The sequence below is a fragment of the Canis lupus genome, chromosome 37 (genome assembly GCF_003254725.2).
Source record: "Canis lupus dingo isolate Sandy chromosome 37, ASM325472v2, whole genome shotgun sequence".
NCBI lineage: Eukaryota > Metazoa > Chordata > Mammalia > Carnivora > Canidae > Canis > Canis lupus.
Genome location: NC_064279.1, coordinates 3,431,501 through 3,458,389, shown reverse-complemented (window position 1 = coordinate 3,458,389; position 26,889 = coordinate 3,431,501). Strand labels below are relative to the sequence as shown.

Genomic DNA, 26,889 nt, shown 5'->3' with positions numbered 1-26,889 from the left:
CTGCAAACGCCCCCCTTCAATCTCTGTCTTCCTCTTTCCCATAATCCCCTGGCACTGTCAGAGTAGGCTTGAAGCTTTTTCCTTTTCTATGCAATATTCTTTTTCATTATGATTTCAGAGTTATGATTAAATCATGCTAGTGTATGGTGGCATAAGAGAGGAAAACCAACTTCTGGGTAAAGAAATGAAAACTGAAAGTATGAAAACAAGGTAAGTAGGGACTGCCCACAATATCCTTTTATGCTCTGAATATTAGAAACCACATATAGTGGTTGAGTTGGCTTTCATTCTCAGACAATTACAAAATACTAAGAACAAATAAATAAGTTCTGTAGACTATAGTATACTCAGGTAGTTCATCATTAAATCATTCATTGTTTCATGTGAACTTCACTGGCCTTCTTCAATCAGAATTAGGAGTCGTGCTGTAGTGGATAACATTGAGGGCACAAGGGTATCATTAGGATGAGTTTTACTTCTATTTTATCACTCATCCAATCATGAAATCTCTACTCACTATCTTTAAACTGTTTACAAATGTCAGTCTCATTGTCTAGGGAATGGCTTGTTATGAAATATTCACTGTAACTGTCACATTTAACTGCCAATGACAGTAAAATGAAAGTCTGTCTTAATTACTGTCTTGTCTCATTTCTCATTTGCCATGCTCTTTCTAGGGAGGTAAATTACACAGGGTCTCCAACTTCAAAAGAATATGTGAAACATAAAGTGATTATTGAGAATTCAGAGAAATACCTAAATATTTTCAAATTAGTAACATGGGCCAAGTTTTAAAAAGTGGATTTAAAGAGATCACTCTGGTAAGCACTGATTATTAATGTGATACAAATAAAATAAAAGGATGTCTACTGATATTTAAAAAAACAATTTGAAGATAAAGCATAAAGGAAATTCAAACTCCTGAGGAAAATTATTTATCAAATAATTTCTTTAAATAAAAGGAATTTAAAGTAGGTCAAAATTTATTTCTGGATGCCTACAAATACTAAACTCTCTTCATGAAAACAATATGAAACACAAATATTATTAAACTATATAAAATGGCTCCATATAATCAAAGAATAGATATATGGAAGAGAGATAAATAACATCATCCACCTCAAATCATTTCTTTAACAATTATGTCACCAACAATATGAGATAGTTACATGGTCTACCCTCTAGGGGAAGCTCAAGATTAATTTCTTTTGTTCAAATTCATATTTTACAGGATTCCCAAACTGTGGCTCAACATCAGGTGCATAAGTGGATTTCCATGCTAGAAGAAGTAGCTTGTAGTGACCAAGTTAAGGGAATTAGAAATAGAACAGCTCAATTATCTTGGCTCACTTGGAACATTCTCCCTCGTGGTCCACACTGTTCTTTCTTTTCACACAGATCTACTATAAGATGGGCCTTGGAGCTCTCTCTTATGTAGAACTCTCACAATTTTGCATAGGCTAATAGGATTAGCAATTAATTTAAATGAAATAAGAAATATAGTGTCCATTCTTCCTTAATAAAATTTTGCCCCTTGCCTTGGTGGGGTAAGAATATATTATGACCTTTTAGCCTTAATATTAAGCTCAATTATGATGAAAATGAGTGCCAGTGAATGGGAAATAGCAAATTTTCAGAAGCAAGACATACAATTCTAGCCAAAAGAGAGAGAAAAAAAAAAACTTCTATTTTAAAAAATAAGTTTGTTAAGTTTCTACAGAAATAGGAAACTACTGAGAAATTATTGTGTAGATGGCAAGGAGTTTATCTTTCATGGGGTCTCAAGTAAAGGTTAATGTTATATTAGAAAGCACATGAGCTTCATTTTGAACATGTGCAAACTGAACTTACAGTAAGGTCTTCTAGTGAGATGACGTAGTTCTCTCACTGGACTGAAGATAGGGACCTGTAGTTTACAGTTGAGTTGAGGCAACAGAAAACTAATAGGTGAAATAAGTCAAGATAAAGTCATAACAGAAATTAGGTTAGAGAGCCTGGCATCTAGTGTATAGTTAGGGTCTAAGAGAAGGATGAATATTATACGGTAGTGAAGTCTTAGGAAAACGCATGTATTGACCAGAATCCTTTGTAGGATAATAGTCTCCTTGCATTTAGACTTCATGGTGCACATAAGCAATTTTTGGTAATGAAAGCTAGTGATTAAACATATTATAAAAGGAGTTATGGATGTGAGAATGAAAAAAAGCAAAATTTACTATTTTTGTTACCCATTATAAAAGATTTGTTTGTACCCTAACAGGGAATAGTCAATCTTGTGACTTGGTTATATAAATGAAATATAGCTTTAATTTGTTTCTTTAATATTGATTTGTAGAGAATATATTTCTCCTTGCCCTTTATATTTTTTTAAAAAAATAGGATTTGGGATATAAAAACCAATAATGTTGTTACTTGTTATAACAATTGTATGAGAAAATTAATTCAAGATTAATAGTGGTATTCAAAGGAGGATGAGGTTGTATAAAAATAATTGTTTATCGATTTATTTTGATTTAACTACATAAAATAGCCATCTTAAATCTTTAGTTCAAATGAATACATTACCTTTTGTTTTTCCCCACAGCGTGTGGAATTTTTAATATATGTTAAGTTTAAAACGAAAGAAACTAAAAAGATAGAGAAAGATATACTCTCCTGTTTTAAGATATTTTATAAGTTCACTGATTTTCAGTGCCATTTGTCATGTTATTTTCTAATGGCATAAAAATATAAGTTTTGATTGGTTCAAAATTCCTGCTGTACTTAAAGAATACTGACTCATCTATGAGTCAACTCTCAAACGTATATGTTTACCTTAACTGTCATAAATTTTTGCTTTTAGCATTGTATCCTCTGCCAGTGATAATTCTGCCTTAGTGAAATATTGCAAATATCACATATCACATTTTCTGCCTTCCCAGTATCCACCCAGTCTCACAATGAGGACATAACATTTTATTTATTTTTCATGCATAAGGTGCATAGATCAATAACTTGGAAGTTCATCAAAAGGTACTTGGAAAACCTTACCCTGAAAAGTTCAGTGGAGGATGTATATATACTAATTCTCAGTCTTAAAAGGCTTATGAATGACTCAATACTTTTTCTCACTAACTTTGCCTTTTATTAAGAAAATTATCAATTTTACTAACAAACCTATCTCTAATTTTATATCTGATACTCTCAATATTATCTCAATGAAAGCACCAAACCCACAAATAACTCATATTTGAATAATGACAACACGTGTGGGAGTATATTATATGCCAGGCACAATTCTATGCATTGTACATACATATCTAACCACAATGGTGGTCAGGAGCTTCCTTGTTGACCATTTATTGCATCTAGCTGAAGATTATAGTACAATATCTCTTTTTTTGTTAAAGCCACTTTTCCCATCCACAATCTATTTATCAAATTACATCCCTATTTGATAACTAAGAATTGGGAAATGATCCAACTCCTTATGGATATGTTACTAACTGAAAATAGATCTCAGGAGATAATTTTGGTGTTTAGTTTTAAACATCCTGATGTATACTGTGTTTTGCTTCATTCTGTACAATTTGGAGAATGTTATAAGACACAATCGGCTGGGCCTAGACACATGGATAATAGGCAAAGGATTGTTTCATTTGTACTTGATAGTTAAAACATGGATATACCACACTCATCACCACCTCTTTCTACTGATATCAATTAAAATGTGTCCACAATGTAATGAATGAATAAAGAAGATGCAGTACACATTATATATAATATAAATATATTATATATATTAACATATAAAATATGTATTATATATATTTATTATATATTATATATATTTATATATATAATGGAATATTGCTCGGCCATCAAAAAGAATGAAATCTTGCCATTTGCAATGATGTGGATGGAGCCAGAGTGTATAAATGAAATAAGTCAAAGAAAGACAAATATCAAGTGATTTCATTCATAATGTGGAATTTAATAAACAAAACAGGTCAACATATGGGAAGGGAAGGAAAAATAAAATAAGATTAGAACACAGAGGGAGGTAAACCCAAAAAGATTCTTAAATTTAGAAAACAAACAAACTAAGGGTTGCTGGGTGGGGATATGGGCTAAATGGGTGATGGGCACTATGGAGGGCACTTGTGGGGATGAGCACTGGGTGTTATATGTCAGTGATGAATCACTAAATTCTACTCCTGAAATCAATACTGCATTATATGTTAACTAACTTGAATTTAAATAAAATCTTGGGAGAAAAAATGTAAAAAAATTAAAAAATAAAATAAAATATGTTTACAATAGAAAATTTTTCATGAGTTCTCCCTCAATTAGAAATGAAATAAAGATCTGATATACTGAAATGTAATAAACATAGATAAAATCCTACAGTAACTTTAGAATCTGGAGATGCAGTTTTTAACCTTCATGCTTTTGCTGGCAGTGAGAACTGGATCAATTATAGAAAATACCCGGGAAACAGATCCCATAGGACTAAAGATAATTGTGGGTCTAATATGTAAAATTGTTATTATGTTAGGACTCTCTTAACAAGGTTATATAATACAGTTTTTGCGAATCCATGTGTAAGCATATGCTTATACATTTCAAAATTGTTTTCACATTTTTAAACATCCACATTAGTGCTATGGAAGCCACAGGAAAATGTCTATTATTTTCACAATGATGGCATATTGCTTACTCAAAACAAGATAAAAGAACACATTGCACTTAATTAAGAATTATGATTCTAGCTTCATTTGGTGGCAAACATCTACAGTGTGAAATAACTATATATTTACCATTCTAATAGTCTATTCAATAAAGTATATTTACAAGTCCAAAATAACTGAGTTTTTTTAAGTTTTATCAATGGCAGATAAAATCAATGTGTTCACGATTCAAAAATTCATACTTAAGTAGCTTTAAGACAGGTGGGTAATTGAAAAGTAGCACATATACTTGACTATTCATTTAAGACTAACTAAGTCCATTTGAAGCATTCTAAGGTTGAGTGACCTTCAATGACTTGTATGTATAGATTATCAAATATCATAGTAGAAGTAACAGACCATGCACAGTGTCTGATTCTTTTCCAGCTAAATAGTGCAGATAATTATAATTATTTCTGAGTCTAGGCTCAAAAGAGCATTTCATCACTTTTCTGGTTTATTGAGGACTCTTTTAAAATAATAAGTAATATATCATCCTTGTCAGTAGGTTATAAAGAAATTAAATGAAGCAAATTTTGGGAGATTTTTAGCAGCAAGTTATCTAGAGCATCTTGCCTTTCATTTTTGTCATTCAGTCTCCTAATGTAGATTTCATATTTCAGAATTACAGATCACTCATTCAACTTGTTTTATACCATACTATAATGATATATTCCACTGGATTTTTCTCCGTTCAATGTATTAAGCCATTACTGTTTTGTACAAAGTGTTAATGAGAACATTATAGAAGATAAAACACAAGTGTTTCTTTTCTTTCTTTCTGTCAAGGAAATCAATACTTTTTACTCTGGTACCCTGTTATAAAAAGCAAAAGCTAGCAGATGAAGAAAAAAGCTTCATTTGAGAAATTAATAAGTAGAGTCTAATATTAAAAATATAGAGAAAAGATAGAGATTTTTCAAGTAGCCCAACTTCAACTTCTGAAAGCACATTTATTTGCTTTTGTGAAATAATATTTTTATTCTTATAAAAATCCATGATATGAAATAAAAATTCAGAAATTTAAATCCACATGTTAAATACAAAACCCTTTCATCTACTAAAATTTAAATCAGATAAATATAAAGAGAAAGCAGTGAGAGCTCAATTATCACTAGTGGTAGTATAATTGGTATACTGGAAAGCAAATGGCCAATTTATATCAAGGACTTTAAATATATTCATAACTCTTTTACATAATAGTCTGCTTTGGAGCATCTTGATTGATGAAATAATTTAAGATATGGAAATGATAAAACAATGAGAACATCTAAATGTTCAGTACAATACTGAGGGAAATTTTAGACTAAACTGTGATCAATAAATGCAATTGAACATTTTAAAAGACATTGCTTAAAAGAGCTGTAAGGGTTGGAAAATACCTTGACTATAATATTAATTTAAAAGATAAGCACTAGAAGAAGGGTATATACAACAATATCAACCTTGTCAAATAAATGGAAAAGCTAAAGAAGATACTAAAATATTAATAGTGGTTGCCTTTGAATGGTGGTTAAGGATTGTGGGTTTTATTTAAAATTTTCTGTTATTTCCAAATATTTCATCCTGATTACATATGACTTTTATATTAAAACGTAACAACTACATCAAAGCACAGGCAAGTGACAAGAGATAAAATAGATAAACTGGGCATCATCAAAATTCACACCTTCTGTGCTTAAAAAGGCACAATTAAAAAAATGAAAAGACAATCTACCAAGTGGGGGTACATTTTTCCAAATCATATATTAAATAAGGGGCTTGCATCTATAGTATATGAAGAAAGATTACAACTCGGGGAAGTCAAACAACCTAATTATCTGAATAGATAAGACTCCAAAGAAGATACATGATTAAGACCAGAAAAAAATAGCCACCAGCATTAGCCAGCAGGAAAAATGTAATAAAAAAAGATAATGAAATACTTCAAAAAATAAAAAAATAAAATAAATAAAAAAAAATAAAATAAATTTTAAAAAAATAAAAAAATAAAAGAAGATAATGAAATACTTCACACTCACTAGGACAGCTGTAATCAAATAGAGAGATATAAAGTGTTGGTAAGGATGTAAAGAAATTGGAACTTTCATAAATTGTTGCTGGTAATGTAAAATGGTACAGCTGCCTTGGAAGATCATTAGGTAGTCCTTAAGCATATGAACATAAGTATCATAGATTCCACTCCTGAGTATATTCTCAAGAGAATAAAAATGCACAAAAAATACTTGTACACAAATGTTTATAAAAGAACTATTCACAATAATCAGAAGGTAGAAACAATGGAAAACCCAGCAAATGATAGCTAGATCATCAAAATGCAGTATAACCATACGATGCAATATTATTTGCCAATAAAAACGAATAAAATATTGACACATACTACAACATGAATGAAACTTGAAAATATTGTGCTAAGTGAAAGAAACGAAGGAACACATATTGAATTATTCCATTTATACATGAAATGCCTAGAATAGGAAAATCTGTAGAGACAGAAAACAGAGTAGTGGTAGCCTACAGCTAGGGGGAATAGGAAAATTGGAGGGTGATGGCTAAGGGGTGTAATTCCTTTTTGGGATAAGAAAAATGTTCTAGAATTGACGTAATGGAAACACAATTCTGTGAATATGTTAAAATTCACCTAATTGGACACTTTAAATGAATATTGTAGGGTGGTGTGCATCTCAATAAAACTCATAACAAAAACTGTAAAATATTATAAGAAAGAAATACCCACAGGCTTAATAGGACAAACCAAAATATCCTAATGATATCCTAATGTTATAATTAAATTTAAAACTTATAGATCCTGATGGATTTTTTATGTTTGAGACCCAGAAATAAGGACCTGAAAGGATAGGGTAGACACAGATTGGTCTGCACCAGACACACAATAAGGGGAGTTATAGTCACGAGCATAGGTCATATCACGAGGCTGCCACTAGTTACTAACTTCAATCTTTTAATTTTATGAATTTATCTTATAATACTGATTATCTGATGCAATATATTGTCAAATGCATCTATTTTCCACTTTATATGAAAAAAATATCAATTCCTCTGTCATTCTGGCATAAGGCATACACTCAAGAAACTGTCAAAGAGTGGAAGGCAGGTGATATGAATAATTTTTCAAAAAACTGATCACGAGTTGAAATTCAAGATAATGCCACCTTAGAAGGACTAACATGAGCGTTCCAAATCGTCTAGATAGAGAGCCAAGGAATTATCTGGGCACAGTTGTAATACAGTGGCCCCTCTCGCTTATTAAATGCTTACTGGAGAACACACATTTTGCTAAGCTCTTAACATATATTTCTCACTTCATATTTAACCAGCCAATGGCTCAGAAATTCAGAGTGAAACTTAGACACTTACTGAGGTTTCACAGTTTGCAATAATAAAGCTTTCTTTCATCCCAAGTCTGTCTCATAGAAAAATTCCTTGTCAAATATTAAGTTTTCACAGGGAAAAAAGATAGGGCTTGACAGAGGAGAGAAAAGTAAATAACAATTGTATTAAATATAGTGAAAGCTGTACCTATTGGGTCAGAAAGTACCAAGAGCTAACTTTTCACTGATCAGCTCACTAAAGACCCAGTCGATCTAAAGATAAGCCCATGGCCTAGAGTGGTAATGACTGAAGTCCCTCTCATGGGATATTTCTATTTCTCATATAATGCAGAGAAAATTTACCCAGAATTCACTTTAGCTGGTGTCAATCCAAATCTTATTGAGGTGAAATTCATGTTGTTGTCGTTGTTTTTGTAAGAAAAAAATCATTTAGCTCAATTAAACTAATTATTTCATAGTCCCTATTCCCAGTTTTATCTGATTTGATGATTGTAAATAAAGATAAGATACATGATATGTTTTACAATAATTGATGCATACTTCAAATGCCAACTTTTTTGAGTACTGTCTTCTCTTTATCTTTGAGAAATGGAGATTTGAGATTATTCTTTCACCTTTTACATTTCTGTGTGCTAGTAGAAGTATCACCGAAAAAAAAAAAATGTATTGAGGGCACATCAATATTGCTAGGTCTTCATGACCTTTAGAGAAGTTGGTTTTGCCCATAAACAAATTTGAAAAATGAGATAATTACACCAACTTGAAGGCTCACGATGTAAATTAATCTACCTAGTGATTAGTCAGATTTCTTTAGTAAGAAAAGAACAATGAAATAAGCATACATTTTACAGACTGATAACATTTTCAAAACCTTATTTTGGTAGTGCTAACATAGAGCAAAGATAAAATTTAAAAATTCAACTCACTCAACTAAATCTGTATTTTATCAAATAACTTTTTTTAGAATAAAATAATAGTTGTTACCCATATTCTCTGAGCATTAAGTAGCCCTCTCCACATTGAGATGAATGTAAGAGAAAGTAAGACAGAGGTGTCCGGAGACAAGTATATGTTTTTCAGACTGTCAGACCATCTGGATTTTTGCAACAATAAGTCCCTTTTTTGCTTATTCTCTTACGTTTGCCTCTAATTTTCTTTGAAATGTGAATCAAAAATCATTGACCACAAAGCACTTCCTTATTCTCCATGTACTTTGATTTTTTTCTCATCTTAAAATAAAGAGTTTCTAGCAATGAATCTGGATGCTTCTTTTTAATAAATTAAGTTATTATGAATCAAGAATGGCACTTGATTCCTTCTACTATATATATCTAAATATATAAACTTATTCAACATTTGAACTTAGTCAATTATGCTAAAATTAATAGAAACATAATTTTTCAAGATTGCATTCCCTCTAACTTATAATACATAAATAAGTGTCACTAATATTGTGGCATGAACTTTAGTTTGCTATATTGACCCAGTTAGAAGATCAGAATAGATATGCTTCAGATTTTACTATTTCTTAAGTGAGATCTCAAAACTTCTTTTTATTCATGCTGTCTTCAAGGTAGTAGACATAGGCCATATCACATAATTACATTTATGTCTGTTTTCCTTCACTCGATTAACATAAATTTAGTTTCCCCTAAGTTGAATATATTATATTAGGTTTTGTGTCCTAAATGCCTTTTTTTCCTCAAAAAATGCCTGTTTTTAAAAAGAAGACCATTCAATTTGTATAGCTCTATTCCTCAACAAAAAAAGAAATAGTTAAGACACTCAACAATAGAATTACTTTTACTTTTTAATGCCATCCAATGAAAGCAGAACCTTGTTCCTCTGAGTCCTCCTCAAAATTTTCACTTGAAAATGTTAATTTCACATTGTTGGACAAAGTCCATTGCATTAGTTACCTATTGCTGTCATAGCAACTTACCACAAACTTAGTAGTTTAAAACAAGACAGATTTATCACTATATTCTAATCCTCTTGTACTTTTCTGCTGTTGAGTTATCACAGTCCTCCCATGAAAGTACTGTTTCAGAGAGGTATTACTGATCTGTAGGTGTATGCATTTTATATCAGTGATTTGAGTCATTTATTGGGTGAAATTTTTTTTTGAGATTTTATTTTATTTATTTTTTTAATAAAATAATTTTTATTGGTGGTCAATTTACCAACATACAGAATAACACCCAGTGCTCATCCCGTCAAGTGTCCCCCTCAGTGCCCATCACCCACTCACCCCCACCCCCCGCCCTCCTCCCCTTCCACCACCCCTAGTTCGTTTCCCAGAAATAGGAGTCTTTATGTTCTGTCTCCCTTTCTGATATTTCCCACACATTTCTTCTCCCTTCCCTTATATTCCCTTTCACTATTATTTATATTCCCCAAATGAATGGGACCATATAATGTTAGTCCTCCTCCGATTGACTTATTTCACTCAGCATAATACCCTCCAGTTCCATCCACGTTGAAGCAAATGGTGGGTATTTGTCGTTTCTAATGGCTGAGTAATATTCCATTGTATACATAAACCACATCTTCTTTATCCATTCATCCTTCGATGGACACCGAGGCTCCTTCCACAGTTTGACTATTGTGGACATTGCTGCTAGAAACATCGGGGTGCAGGTGTTCTGGCATTTCACTGTATCTGTATCTTTGGGGTAAATCCCCAGCAGTGCAATTGCTGGGTCGTAGGGCAGGTCTATTTTTAACTCTTTGAGGAACCTCCACACAGTTTTCCAGAGTGGCTGCACCAGTTCAGATTCCCACCAACAGTGTAAGAGGGTTCCCTTTTCTCCGCATCCTCTCCAACATTTGTGGTTTCCTGCCTTGTTAATTTTCCCCATTCTCACTGGTGTGAGGTGGTATCTCATCATGGTTTTGATTTGTATTTCCCTGATGGCAAGTGATGCGGAGCATTTTCTCATGTGTGTGTTGGCCATGTCTATGTCTTCCTCTGTGAGATTTCTCTTCATGTCTTTTGCCCATTTCATGATTGGATTGTTTGTTTCTTTGGTGTTGAGTTTAAGAAGTTCTCTATAGATCTTGGAAACTAGCCCTTTATCTGATCCGTCATTTGCAAATATCTTCTCCCATTCTGTAGGTTGTCTTTTAGTTTTGTTGACTGTATCCTTTGCTGTGCAAAAGCTTCTTATCTTGATGAAGTTCCAATAGATCATTTTTGCTTTTGTTTCTTTTGCCTTCGTGGATGTATCTTGCAAGAAGTTTCTGTGGCCAAATTCAAAAAGGGTGTTGCCTGTGTTCTCCTCTAGGATTTTGATGGAATCTTGTCTCACATTTAGATCTTTCATCCATTTTGAGTTTATCTTTGTGTCTGGTGCAAGAGAATGGTCTAGTTTCATTCTTCTGCATGTGGATGTCCAATTTTCCCAGCACCATTTATTGAAGAGACTGTCTTTCTTCCAATGGATAGTCTTTCCTCCTTTATCGAATATTAGTTGGCCATAAAGTTCAGGGTCCACTTCTGGATTCTCTATTCTGTTCCACTGATCTATGTGTCTGTTTTTGTGCCAGGACCACACTGTCTTGATGACCACAGCTTTGTAGTACAACCTGAAATCTGGCATTGTGATGCCCCCAGATAGGGTTTTCTTTTTTAAAATTCCCCTGGCTCTTCGGGGTCTTTTCTGATTCCACACAAATCTTAAAATATTTTTTTCTAACTCTCTGAAGAAAGTCCATGGTATTTTGATAGGGATTGCATTAAATGTGTAAATTGCCCTGAGTAACATTGACATTTTCAAAATGTTAATTCTGCCAATCTATGAGCATGGAATATTTTTCCATCTCTTTGTGTCTTCCTCAATTTCTTTCAGAAGTGTTCTATAGTTTTGAGGGTATAGATCCTTTACCTCTTTGGTGAGGTTTATTCCTAGGTATCTTATGCTTTTGGGTGCAATTGTAAATGGGATTGACTCCTTAATTTCTCCTTCTTCAGTCTCATTGTTAGTGTATAGAAATGCCACTGATTTCTGGGCATTGATTTTGTATCCTGCCATGCTACCAAATGCTGTATGAGTTCTAGCAATCTTGGGGTGGAGGCTTTTGGGTTTTCTATGTAGAGTATCATGTCATCGGCGAAGAGGGAGAGTTTGACTTCTTCTTTGCCAATTTGAATGCCTTTAGTCTTTTTGTTGTCTGATTGCTAAGGCTAGGACTTCCAGTATTATGTTGAACAGCAGTGGTGAGAGTGGACATCCCTGTCTTGTTCCTGATCTTAGGGGAAAGGCTCCCAGTGCTTCCCCATTGAGAATGATATTTGCTGTGGGCTTTTCGTAGATGGCTTTTAAGATATTGAGGAATGTTCCCTCTATCCCTACACTCTGAAGAGTTTTCATCAGTAATGGATGCTGTATGTTGTCAAATGCTTTCTCTGCATCTAATGAGAGGATCATATGGTTCTTGGTTTTTCTCTTGCTGATATGATGAATCACATTGATTGTTTTATGAGTGTTGAACCAGCCTTGTGTCCCGGGGATAAATCCTACTTGGTCATGGTGAATAATTTTCTTAATGTGCTGTTGGATCCTATTGGCCAGTATCTTGTTGAGAATTTTTGCATCCATGTTCATCAGGGATATTGGTCTGTAATTCTCCTTTTTGGTGGGGTCTTTGTCTGGTTTTGGAATTAAGGTGAGGCTGGCCTCATAGCACGAATTTGGAAGTACTCCATCTCTTTCTATCTTTCCAAACAGCTTTAGTAGAATAGGTATGGTTTCTTCTTTAAACGTTTGATAGAATTCCCCTGGGAAGCCATCTGGCCCTGGACTCTTGTGTCTTGGGAGGTTTTTGATGACTGCTTCAATTTCCTCCCTGGTTATTGGCCTGTTCAGGTTTTCTATTTCTTCCTGTTCCAGTTTTGGTAGTTTGTGGCTTTCCAGGAATGCGTCCATTTCTTCCAGATTACCTAATTTATTGGCGTAGAGCTGTTCATAATATGTTTTTAAAATCGTTTGTATTTCCTTGGTGTTGGTAGTGATCTCTCCTTCCTCATTCATAATTTTATTAATTTGAGTCTTCTCTCTCTTCTTTTAAATAAGGTTGGCTAATGGTTTATCTATCTTATTAATTATTTCAAAAGAACCAACTCCTGGTTCTGTTGATCTGTTCTACAGTTCTTCTGGTCTCGATTTCGTTGAGTTCTGCTCAAATTTTAATTAACTCTCTTCTTCTGCTGGGCATGGGGTCAATCTGCTGTTTTTTCTCTAGCTCCTTTATGTGTAAGGTTAGCTTTTGTATTTGAGTTCTTTCCAGTTTTTGAATGGATGCTTGTATTGTGATGTATTTCCCCCTCAGGACTGCTTTTGCTGCATCCCAAAGATTTTGAACGGTTGTATCTTCATTCTCATTAGTTTCCATGAATCTTTTTAATTCTTCCTTAATTTCCTGGTTGACCCTTTCATCTTTTAGCAGGATGGTCCTTAATCTCCACGTGTTTGAGGTCCTTCCAAACTCCTTGTTGTGATTTAGTTCTAATTTCAAGGCATTATGGTCTGAGAATATGCAGGGGATGATCCCAATCTTTTGGTATCGGTTCAGACCCAATTTGTGACCCACTATGTGGTCTATTCTGGAGAAAGTTCCATGTGCACTTGAGAAGAATGTGTATTCAGTTGAGTTTGGATGTAAAGTTCTGTAGATATCTGTGAAATCCATCTGTTTCATTTAAAGCTCTCGTTTCTTTGGAGATGTTGTGCTTAGAAGACCTATTGAGTGTAGAAGGAGCTAGATTGAAGTCACCAAGTATAAGTGTATTATTATCTAAGTATTTCTTCACTTTGGTTATTAATTGGTTTTAATATTCGGGGCATATATATTGAGGATTGTTAAGTCCTCTTGTTGGATAGATGAGATAGTGTCCCTCTTCATCTCTCACTATAGTCTTCCGGGTAAATTTTAGTTTATCTGATATAAGGATGGCTACCCCTGCTTTCTTTTGAGGACCATTCGAATGGTAAATGGTTCTCCAACCTTTTATTTTCAGGCCGTAGGTGTCCATCTATCTAAAATGAGTCTCTTGTAGACAGCAAATAGATGGGTCCTGCTTTTTTATCCAGTCTGAAATCCTGCGCCTTTTGATGGGGTCATTAAGCCCGTTCACGTTCAGAGTTACTATTGACAGATAGTATGACAGATATGAGTTTCGTGTCATCATGATATCTATTCAGTCCTTGTTTTTGTGGATTGTTGCACTGAACTTCTTTTTAAAGGGGAATTTTAAGAGTCCCCCTTAAAATTTCTTGCAGAGCTGGTTTGGAGGTCACATATTCTTTCAGTTTCTGCCTGTCTTGGGAGCTCTTTATCTCTCCTTCCATTTTGAATGAGAGCCTTGCTGGATAAAGTATTCTTGGTTGCATGTTCTTCTCATTTAGGACCCTGAATATATCCCGCCAGCCCTTTCTGGCCTGCCAGGTCTCTGTGGAGAGGTCTGCTGTTACCCTAATACTCCTCCCCATAAAAGTCAGGGATTTCTTGTGTCTTGCTGCTTTACGGATCTTCTCTTTATCTTTGGAATTTGCAAGCTTCACTATTAAATGTCGAGGTGTTGAACGGTTTTTCTTGATTTTAGGGGGGGATCTCTCTATTTCCTGGATCTGAATGCCTGTTTCCCTTCCCAGATTAGGAAAGTTTTCAGCTATGATTTGTTCAAATACATATTCTGGCCCTCTGTCCCTTTCGGTGCCCTCGGGAACCCCAATTACACGTAGGTTCTTCTTCCTCAGGCTGTCGTTTATTTCCTTTAATCTAACCTCATGGTCTTTTCACTGTCTCTTTTTTCCTCAGTTTCCCTCTTTTCCATCAACTTGTCTTCTATGTCGCTCACTCGTTCTTCCACCTCGTTAACCCTCGTCGTTAGGACTTCTAGTTTGGATTGCATCTCATTCAATTGATTTTTAATTTCTGCCTGATTGGATCTAAATTCTGCAGTCATGAAGTCTCTTGAGTCCTTTATGCTTTTTTCTAGAGCCCCCAGTAGCTGTATAATAGTGCTTCTGAATTGGCTTTCTGACATTGAATTGTAATCCAGATTTTGTAACTCTGTGGGAGAGAGGACTGTTTCTGATTCTTTCTTTTGAGGTGAGGTTTTCTTTCTAGTCATTTTGCTCAGTGCAGAATGGCCAAAAACAAGTTGTATTGGGAAAAGGAGAAAAAGAGAAAGAAGGAAAGAAAAGAGAAAAAGAAAAAAGAAAAAAGGAAGAAAAAAGAAAAAAGAAGAAAAAGAGAAAGAGAAAGAAAAAGAATGAAAGGGAAAAACGGGTGGGGGAAGCAAACAGAAATCAAAAAGAAAAAAAAAAAAAAAAAACCAGGGTGGAATATCTTCTGATAATGTGTACTTTAAGTCCCTTGGCTTCCCCTGGAACTTGTCGTCTAGCTGGTCTTCTGTGGGAGGGGCCTGTTGTGCTGATTCTCAGGTGAGAGCACGTGGGGGAGCTGCTCTGCCCCCGCCTGGTGCAGGGCTCAGTGGGGGGTGTTTACCCCGCGAGGGCCCAGGAGGAACAGCCCCAGTGGCGGCGGCAGCTCTGCAGCCCTGGAGTCAGCCCCCGCAGTCACCACGGAGCTCTCGGTCTGCAGGGCCTGGAGGCTCCTGGCGGGGCCGCTGATCTGCTCAGCTCGGGGCAGGAGCGTCCTTGCTGTCCTGGGCCCTCCCGGCCTCTGCCTGTCCCGGGGGGAGGCGGGATCCTGGGCTGTGTCCCAGCGCCCTGTGCTCCGGTCTGCGCTGTTGGATTTGCGTTCCGGCCCGGCAGCCCCCTCCGTGGAGCCGCCCCCGAGCCCCCCGAGCTGCTCCCGCCCCGCAGCCCCCTCCGTGGAGCCGCCCCCGAGCCCCCCGAGCTGCTCCCGCCCCGCAGCCCCCTCGGTGGAGCCGCCCCCGAGCCCTCCGAGCTGCTCCGGGCCCCGCCGTGCGCGCTGCAGCCCTTAGGGAGCTCGGCGCACTCTCCCGGGGCGCAGGTGCCTGTTACTGTCCCAGGGAGCCCGAGGGCATCCCCGCCCTCCTGGGTCCTGCTCCAACTCCCCGCGAGCCCCTTTCCCCCGGGAAGGTCGGTGCAGCTCCTGCTTCTCCGGGACGGGGCTCTCCTGTCCTGGGGACACTCGCCCGGGCCTCAGCCCGGCTACTCGTGGGCCCCTCCCCCTTGGAGGCCTTTTGTTTCTTTCCTTCTTTTTCCCCCGTCTTCCTACCTGATAGAAGCGCGAAGTCTTCTCACTGTAGCATTCCAGCTGGTCTCTCTTTAAATCTCAGGCCGAATTCGTAGATTTTCAGGGTGATTTGAAGGTTGTCTAGGTAATGTGGTGGGGACAGGTGACTTAGGGACCCTACTCTTCCGCCCTCTTGCCCCTCCTCCTATTGTGTGAAATTTTTAACAAAGTAGTAGGTGAGTGAGATATTAGCTTTGCAGAATATTTGAGAAAATCTGTGAGAAAGAAGAGAGCAGCTTTTCCTGGTCAGAAGCTAACAAATAGCTATGACTATTTTTGCTTCAAGTTGACCTGGCATTCCCAACTTAAACCAGGATGTTCTCCTGTGGAACATAACTTCATAAAACACCATCAGACAAGATTATTATCTAACTGTGGCAGAGCAAGACAAAAATAAGACCACTTTATATCCAAATCTGAACACAAACATAAGCAATACATTATACAAACCACAGGAATGTTCGAACAACTCGGTTAAAGTAAAAGACTGTTGCTTTAGAAATTGCCACTTTAGACTTGCTCAATTCTTATAACTTTCTAAATAATTAAGATATTCAATAATAGAATTACCTTTACTTCTTAATGCCATCCAATGAAAGCAAAACCCTTCTCTTTTGAATCCTGTTCAAAATCTGTTAACACAATTCCGATTTCTATAACATTCTTCTGCTGAGACACCTCATGTGGCACCTTCCCTTGTTGCAAGGAATCAAGAATCCAATACAATTCTAGTTGTTTTCCTGGTGGTTGTGGTTACCAAATACCAATTTCTGCTATTTACTGTCATCTATATATGCATAATTTGACATGTTACAGGACTACAAGGCAGTGAAAATGAGTAATAAACTTATGGAGTTTCTTTTGATAAAATTTATAGATGGATTTACTCCATTATTTTCAGTTTATTTGGGGATAGATATGTAGATGATAGGTAGATAGATGGATGATAGATGGTAAATGACCGAGAGAGGTGGATAAACAGATGATAGATAGAGAATAGATAGAAACATTACTTGTGTTAGAAAATATCCTACCACCAAAATTACTTTGTTAGAAAGTTTGACTATTTTAATTGACAATATTCAGCTTTGGACATCCCTATAACTAGCTTTGTAATATCTACCACAATAATTTTTGTCATTTTTTATACTAGCCGTATTTTTTATTTTTTTTTTATTTTTTTATTCATGAGAGACAGAGAGAGAGAGAGAGAGAGGCAGAGACACAGGCAGAGGGAGAAGCAGGCTCCCTGCGGGAAGCCTGATGCAAGACTTGATCCTAGGGCTCCGGGGTCATGACCTGGCATGGTCATGACTTAGGCATACATATTTGTTGGCTTTTGATAATGTAATGAATGTACTTGCCTAGAAATTTATTCTAGTTTCACACTGAACTAATCAAAATGACTGATTTGTTTTGATTAATGGCTGGCATTCAAAATTTTCTTTTACATCAATGAAAGACATCTTGAGTTTTATGAAGGTACTGTGGAGAAAGTCGATTTATTTTACCTGTAGATTCCCCAAGGATTAAGCCTCCCATCACCCACCTGTTTTTCTAGTAATCACTAAAGTTTATAAGTCAGGAACTAGAAATGTCATTTGATCCTTTTACACAAGGATTTTTTTAAAGGATTTCATTTTTGCATGATCCAGAATAACAAATATAATAGTTTTCTGTGTTAATAATAAAAGTAAACAATGTTAGTGTACCTTATCCATTAGGAAGGGAAAACACTAATAATGAGCGATGAGTGAGGAACCATATAGAAATGTATAAGATAATTAGTGGAAAAAGGACATATTTGGGGCATATTTGAGCTATTTCCCTTCACTTCCATGAAGAATTATGAGTTTTTAGAGGGAAGACACACATTTTTCTAATCTTCAAATAGTATGGTGAATTTATTTCAGATCAAGGATTCATGACACAGATTGAACTGCAAAATACAATGAAAAGTGGAAAAAATGTTCTATTCATGTTAAAATGCGACTGTCATTAAGTAACTATCCTCTTTGTAGGCTCTTTTGTAAAATTAACCATTCATTGGATTCATGTTAATTGTTAGTCATAACATCAGCACATTTATGTCTATTTTTCCATTACTGCCCTTCTGTCTATAGATGACAAGCTCTATAATTGATGAGTTAAGGATTGATACAGTGAGAGGGAGAAGATAATATATATTTCAAACAACAGACATTGTGACTGAATTTGGGAATGGCAACTGGGGATGATCTTCCCAGTACTACACCCGATCTGTTACTAATCATGTGACTCTTTACAATTCATCGAAGATCTGTGGATCTAGAATCTTCACGTATAAAATGGTAATAAAAATAAGATGAGTGTTCAATGTTGAACACAATGAGTATATATAATAAAATATTGAATAACATTATATGATATAGAAACATACTTAGGAAACATATTTTAAAATATTTTTCAATCTTGTACTTTTTCTATTAAAATCTTTACATATTTTGAATACTTTCTCATACATTGTAACAATAAATTTATGTTGATGTATTTTTCAATGCATCCATGAGTTGTTTTTTTACAATAAAAAATCCACATAGGAGAAGTTTTCAAGGAACTGTGCTTAATACATTCTCTTCATTAACAAATATATCTTACTGGAAGATGAAATGTCAGTTGTTCTTACATTAGCAGAGAATTAAATATGTTTATATATTTATCATTATTAATTTAATAATTCAAATTTGGCATTTATTCCTCTTGGAGAAAAGAAAAGGGCCGAGTAGACTAGAATTTATAGTAGGATATAAAATAGTTTTATCAATGTGAAATGCAAGATTAATCACTCTTAGAGCCCTGAGAATTGAGCAAAGTTAAAATCTGAGCAAAGAACATGTATCATTTCCTAATGCTCTTTGGAGAGAGAATAATCTAGTCCTATTGAACTTTCATTTGATTGGGCATTTATCTGTTGTTGTTGTTTTTTTTTGGTTTTTTTTTTTTTGATCGGGCATTTAAAAAGGAATATATGAAATACTACATGGAAAAAATATTTGTACTTTGGACTTGGCTTTTTCATAACAGCTTAAGAAAAGAATAGATCCTTTATTCCTGAGGAGTAAATGGGCAGAGTAATTGAAGTTATAAGAAATAGACAAAGGTTATTTAGAACCAAGTCCTTGGAAAGATATATTCTCACATCAACCAGAACTTTGAAAAAAATGAACAAAAATTTAAAAAAATAAAAAGTTTAAGTGAATTCTTCCAGTATCCAAGAGTGAAACAAAGAGATTCTCTTTGGTGAAATAAATATTATGCAGACAATTCCAAAATTATTGATTGACATATATTTGCAGATACATTGAGAGAATAGATACATGATTGTGGAAAATGCAGAGCTTCTTTTCTAGTAAGTCCAGCTGAATGAATACTCACTATAGATCTATTTAAAAATACAAATTGGACTTTTTCATTGTACTATTTTGTCTACATTTTTAGGATAGTTTACACACAATATTACATTAGCTTCAGGTGTACAATTTACTGATTTGACAAGTTTATACATGATACTATATTCAGCATAAGTATAGCTACTATCTGTCCCATTAAATCACTATAATAATATCATTAACTGTATTCCTATGACTCTGATTCCATAACGGGAGGCCTGCATCTCCCCTGCCCTTTCACCCTATGCCCTGCCTCTGGCAACCAGCAGTTTGTAATGTGTATTTACAGTTCTGATTCTCTCTTCTAGGATTTTTATGGTTTTAGGTCTCACATTAAGGTCTTTAATCAATTTTAAGTTTATTTTTGTGCATGGTGTTAAAAAGTGCTCCAGTTTCATTCTTTTTCATGTAGCTGTCCAGTTTTCCCAGGACCGTTTATTGAAAAGACTGTCTTTCCTCCCATTGTTTTTCTTGTCTCCTTTGTCATAGATAAATTGACCATATAAATGTGGTTTTATTTCTGAAGTCTCTATTATGTTCCATTGATCTATGTGTCTATTTTTGTACCAGTACTCTATTGATTACTACAGATTTGTCATTAATGATTCCCTCCCTTCTATTTTTCCTTGTTTTCTCTCTGTAACTCATACTAGTTGGACATTGATAGAGAACTAATTACTACACCTTTTGTTTCCTATTTTCCATATTCTTCTTTGTAAGAGATTTTTCTCAATTTTTTTCCAAAACTTTTTTGAGCTTTTAATTTATATCATTTTAATTTTAATTTTGAAGAGCTTACTTTATTATGTTCCAGATACTCTTTTTCAATAGCAACCTATTCTTGTTCAGGGATGCAGTAAATTATTTTATCTCTCAAAGATATTACAGATTTCTATACTTACATAATTATTGTTTCTTCCAGGTGCCTTTCTGGTTGATTCCACAGATAGATGATGACACTTTCGTGTGTGCTCATATTTAAAAAAAAAGAAAGACATTGAAAAGTGGGTTGAAAGTTCTTTGTCCATGAGTAAGACTTACCAACTATGGAGTTTAGCACAGGGTGATCTGGCTGAGCTTTGTCACCGAAAACACACCAATTTAAATATATTTCGGTATCATCTTGAGCTATTCAGATTTCCTAAAAAAGATGCTTCCACTCTCCTGCCTAAAGGGTCTAAGTCTGGTTGATCGTATCCTGTAAGCTCAAAGAGGAAGAAGACAGGAATATCAACACTTAGAAAGTAAATTCTTATTAAATTCAATGGCACTGAACTTTTCCTAAATTAAAGGTTTTATCTTTTATTTTTTTCTACAGTTATTTCCCCCCTTTTCCCATATGGAAATGAAGAGCCTTTTGCATTAAACTATAGAATTTACACTTAAAAATTCAATAAGCAATATCTCCTACATGAAAGTGTTACATTTTAGCTCAGAGAAATTTTTAATATATAAACAAACAATACAGTCTCTATTTTTTTTTAAATAAGCAAATCATATTAATAGTGAATGTAGGATGATTTCCATTAAGGTGAAAAGACAAAGAGGTCCACTGTCACTATTACTGATCAATATTATGGTGAGGTCTTAGCTCTCACAATAAAGCATTAAAAAATAGTTGCCTGCCAAAAAATTGTTGCTTAATTATTAAAACAAAGAAAAAGGGAGGTAAAAAGGCAAATGAAATTAATTTTTATTTAAATATTGACAGGGTATAACCAATCTTACCTTGTGCTGAAAAATTATCAAGAAACATGAGAGAAAAGAATTTGAATTCAATGGAAAAAATCTAGGTGGGAAATAAATTTTTATTATATATAAATAGATATTTAAAGAATAGGGACACCAATGGTTGAGTGTCTGCTTTTGGCTCAGGGTGGGATCCTGGGGTCCCGGGATCGAGTGCCACATATGGCTACCTGCAGGGAGCCTGCTTTTGCCTCTACTTATGTCTCTGCATCTGTGTGTCTCTCATGAATAAATAAATAAAAACTAAATAAAATAAAATATTAAATAAGTAGAATTCAATGGAGTTAAAAAGTTTTCTGAGAATATTTGAGTTAAGAGTTGAGATGCATAGCAGTTGGTTATATAACAGGTGTAATGGAGGGCATGCCAACTAAGAATATGAGCGAAAGCAAAACTTCAAATGTAAAAGTTAGCACAATGTTGTTGGGGGGGAAGGAAGGTGAACTTCTGTACGAAATAGTATAGAGTATTGCTACCAAATATAATGAATTTGCATATATTAGGTATAATAAAATTAATGAGCAGAATAGATTAGGCTTCATGTTATTTTTCCTTCAGCATAAAAGTGATGTTTTAATCAATATTGATTCATTAGTGATGTGAAGAAGAGGTCAGGAAAAAATTGATAGTTAGAAATTGGTATTAAAATCAAGGTAAGGAAATTTCTGTTTAAAAATGGCATCTCTAATTTTGTATGGAGTCTCTGGGAATCCATCATCTCAACACTGTTACATATTTGGAATTCACTGTTTTAAAACTGAACCATTCACTTTGGAACATTTTGTTCATCTACTTTTATTTACCTCCTCATTCTCATCTATGCCCTATTGTTCATTATTTCCGTTTTATCTTCATTTCTGTTAGATTTGATGCCCTCTTAAAACTACAAACTAGGCTCTTCTTGATATCCTAGTTCTCCTCCCTAGTAAAATCTTTCCTCTACTACTGTGACTAGATTAAAGAACCTGTTATTTTATTACTATCCTTTCAAGACAAGCTCATCTGATTAAGCCTCTCCTGGAAGTATGGTAATGTCCAAATTGAAGGATCTGGGAGGAAAAGAGACATCAATTCCTTGGTGCCAAGTTAATACAGAAATCATCTCAAAAAAGAACCCATCTATCGAATACTCAAATATAAATTATGAAACAATCACTACAATTCTTAATGTTTGTAAGGAGCTATAGAATGAAAGACAATCTTAAAAAATAATTATGTCATAAAAAAAGAAAACATTTAATTTACTCAGGAAAAAATATACAAAACGAGGATATATAATTATATTGCAGAAGATAACATCCTAAAATAAATTGACTTTAGTGAAAAAAAAAGTGAAGGTTTAATGCTTTTTAAAAAGCTCCTAAGGCTCTAAATCATAAATCTGGAATACAGATGCCAGATTCCAGATGGTTTATGTAAATGACTGCATAGAATGTGAATGGTGCCTGGAGTCTAGGTTTCTGAGCTTTCGGGATAAGTGTAGTTTTACAGCATTCTTCATCACCTAAGTGTTTAGTTTTTAAAAGAGTAGCTGTTATTTCTCTCTTAGAAACAATGCTTTAAAATAAAGGCATATGTTTCCATTAGACAGATATATGTTCCCATGACATACAATATATAAAAGTAATAGGCCCATCTTATTTTATTGTATGGATTTGTAGAATCGTATGTTCTTCCCATTAAAGTGTAATGATAGGAATAATAGTTGCATTTTTATGCATTTGCCATGTGACAAGCGCTCTTATAAATTTTAAAAAATAAATTAGATTAAACTAATTTAATCCTCATGACAACCTTAAGGAAGTAGGTACCACTATTACTCTTTTCCAGAGGAAGAAACTGAGGTACAAAGAGATTAATAAACTTTGAAATCACACAATGAATATATATTAAAATAGAAATAAACACCTGTGCAATCTGAGTTTAAAGTTTGCATTCTTCCCCACCATGCTAGTATTGTGAGTACAGTACTGTCACCCCTCACACCTAGCACCAAGCCTAGCCCAAGCTAAGCACTCAGTAAATGTGTATTGAATAAATGCAATAAACTAAAGACATACAGTGTTTAATCTTTTTGAATCTTTGCCATCGTTATCATCATTACAGATATTCATGAATTTAAAAGAATCAAACAAATATAATGAAATGTTAAACGAAATGCTAAATATATTCTCTAAATCTCTTTATGCTTCTCTCAGACATAACAACTTTGAACTTATTTTTTACAAAGTTGGTTACTTTTATAAATCTAAATATTTCACTTAAGTGTTCCCTTTGCTTTATCACCTTAAAGCATTCGTGTGTGTGTGTGTGTGTGTGTGTGTATTTGTATGTGAGGGAGGGTTGTGTGGTATTTCATGAAGTGGGGATGAAGTATTGGTAAAGGTCTTGAATATATGTATGTATATGCATTTCTTTATTTACTGTCACACCTGGTTGATAAAATATTAATACCATGTTCAAAAGCACTTGCCATAAGGAACTATGAGTGCATTGCTTTATGACCTCCAACATTCAGTGTTGCTCATGACAGGTTGTTTCAAATGCAATTCTTATTCCTCTTTATGTTAGTTTCTCTGGGAGATTTTAAGATATTCTTTATATCATAATATAATATCTCAAAAATTTCATTAGTCTCTATTTTCTTTCCTTCTCATTGTTTCTTATTCCACTCTGAAATTACCTTATTAAGATGCTGAAACCCCAAAATTTATGGTATATTTTGAAACATATTACATCTTTAGTCTTTACTCAGAATTCCTTTGACTTTATCTTCTAGGCTTCCATATTGACAATATTTTTATCATATTATATAGTTATATTTGGCAAATAATTTTTAACTGCCAAAGGTAATTTTGTTGAATTTTTCTTTTTGCTTTGCATCACTTTCTTAGATATTTAGCTTAAAATATCTTCTGAAATAATAATAGTAGTAGAGTTTTATTTTAAAATTCTTCTCTACTGAATCATTCATAATTATTTTGTGGAGATTTCACCTTGTCCTCTTTTGTACTAGTGATTCTTATCACTCATATATCATATATATATATATATATATTTTTTTTTTTTTTAAATGATGGACTAACTTTACTACTATAGGGAGTCATCTTTTTCTCTGTGGTTCTCTGGGTTTGTTTTCTAAACACTCTCTCAAGTGAACGATTAATGTTATTTTTTACTATGGTAGAGTAATCAGGAGGCCAGTGGGCAGTCTGGGAACCATTGTAATGTCCAAAGTAAAGAAATATTTAATTTGGAAATGAATCTGCTTAGTATTTTTCCATATTAAACAAAGACGCATTTTCCCCCTTTTTTCCTGCTCTCTTTCTATTGTGAGGATAGAGGATAACCTCAAAGTGTGTTCAAATCATATAATGAATCTCATGTTAAAAAATTATCTGGGTAGATCACTTATTTTAGAGAAAGAAGAATAAGTGCCTTACATTAGAGAGAGGAAGCTGTTGCTAACAGAACTAAATAGAATGAGGAAGAAGGGTATCTTAGTCTATTTGGGCTGCTATAAAAATATCACAAAGTGGGTAGCTTATAAACTACAGACATTTACCCCTCACATTTCTGGGAACTGGAAGTCCAAGATCAGGGTGCCAGCATTGTCAGGTGAGTATATTCCAAATCACAGACTGTTGGCTTTTGTGTTTGCACGTGGTGGAAAAGGTTAGGGATCTCTCTGAGGTCTCTTTTATAGAGGAATAATCCCATTCATTATGGCTTCATCCTCACAGTCTAATCACTCCCAAAGATCCCACCTCTGAATAGCATCATACTGGAGGTTAGGATTTCAGTGGTATGAAGAGGGCGAGGGGAGAAACAGACATTCAGACCACAGGATAGGGTATTAAATGTCCATCAGTTTCCCGTGCAGTATTAATGACCCTGATAACCTTCTAAAAATTCATTTCTATGCTTTATATTTATTGGCTCTAAACTGGTCTTTTCAGAGCTGTCTAGGGAAGAACCAATTTGTTCTACAGCTGGTAATTTTTGCTATGGAAGTCTCAGTCAATTTAATTTTATTTACTTTCTATTGCAAAGAAAATCTTCCAAATATCTGGCATCTGTTCTTGTTTTCCAAGAATCTTTGCTCTAATTTAAATATAACTTAAATTATTTCAGCAGAAACTGAGAGGTGGAGTGGGAATGGAGGACAGGGAAGAAGCTTTCTCAAACTTTCATCTTGAACCAGATTCAACAGCATTATCTCATTTAAATCAAGGTAAAAGTATGTATACAGTCTCAATATGTGTCAACAGTGGAATTGTCTCCCTTTACAAGACTTGTATGTATTGTTCAGAATAGGACAATTAGACTCAGAAATGTTGAATGAGATCTGAGGCATCACACCTAGGAGCTGTGCAATATATACACAACTTGGATTACAAACTGTCACATGGTTTTTAATCCATTGTGTGACATAGGACGATGACTGACAGCTTTATTATATACACATATATTGTATATATACATATATAGAGCTACAATCATTTCCTAAAATTAAAGAGACAAAGTAATGCAAAGATACAGTAATGGCTTCAAGCCATGCAATTCACTTATATAAACTTTAGAGGTCATTTGTACTAAGTCTATGATCTATGCATTCACAAGAAGAACATTTAATATAGTTTTACAAATTAAAGGAAATAAAATAATGGATGTTAACAGCAAGCAATTTGCAGCATATAACAATTAAATCCAAATACACAGAGAGGAATCAATTCCCAAACAGATTTTTATGCCTGAAGTCTCAAAGAAAAAGAAAAAGAAAAAAATAATAATTAAGATCCTAGGAATATCACCTTTTGGCTGATGATAAATTCTCAGCCTACACACAGAAACAAGCCCTATCAACAGCATTGGTATTTAAAATATCATTCCTGGGGGTGGTTAGAAGGAAGGTTGTCAAATATTACTAAAAGTACTCATGAAAAATAAATAGCTTTGAAATTGTGGCGCATATCCAGACTTGTTAAGAAGTAGATATTCAAAAAAAGAAAAAAAAGAAGTTAGATATTCAGTTGAAAACGATATTCAAAATTAAAGAATAAACATATTCTTTACACATATCATCTGAAAGAATATTGATTCCTTTATCCTAAAAAAAAGTATTCTCATTTTTCCAGACTTTCCTAACAACCTCCATATTTTACAATCTCAATAGTCAAAGTTAGCACAATATTTCATTTATTGCAATAAATCATGCTGATGGATTGAATGGAGTACTCACAAGTATTGTAACATCAGATTCGTTAAACCTGCCTCTCTTTATTTATTCCTAGATACCACTAATAAAGCGACTGAGGAAAAATAAACTCAATGGAAAAAGAAGAAAAATATGAACTTCACTATCTGTTTCTTTAATTTCTAGGGTTCTCAATATGCAATTCTTAAGGAATTTCTAAACAT

At 34.4% G+C, this 26,889-nt stretch overlaps 2 long non-coding RNA genes across 2 annotated transcripts in view; one reads left to right on the top strand and one right to left on the bottom strand.

Annotated features, from left to right (window-relative positions):
* LOC118353458 (uncharacterized) lies at nucleotides 1-26,889 on the top strand. Its single transcript, XR_004812409.2, has 3 exons — nucleotides 1-210; nucleotides 25,603-25,702; nucleotides 26,763-26,889. It is a non-coding gene; the product is annotated as an uncharacterized LOC118353458 (long non-coding RNA).
* Nucleotides 20,618-26,889, bottom strand: part of LOC125754515 (uncharacterized) — a 72,503-nt gene continuing 66,231 nt past the window's right edge. Inside the window, exon 3 of the long non-coding RNA XR_007408938.1 lies at nucleotides 20,618-20,690. This is a non-coding gene — a long non-coding RNA (uncharacterized LOC125754515). The remainder of the gene's footprint in view (nucleotides 20,691-26,889) is intronic.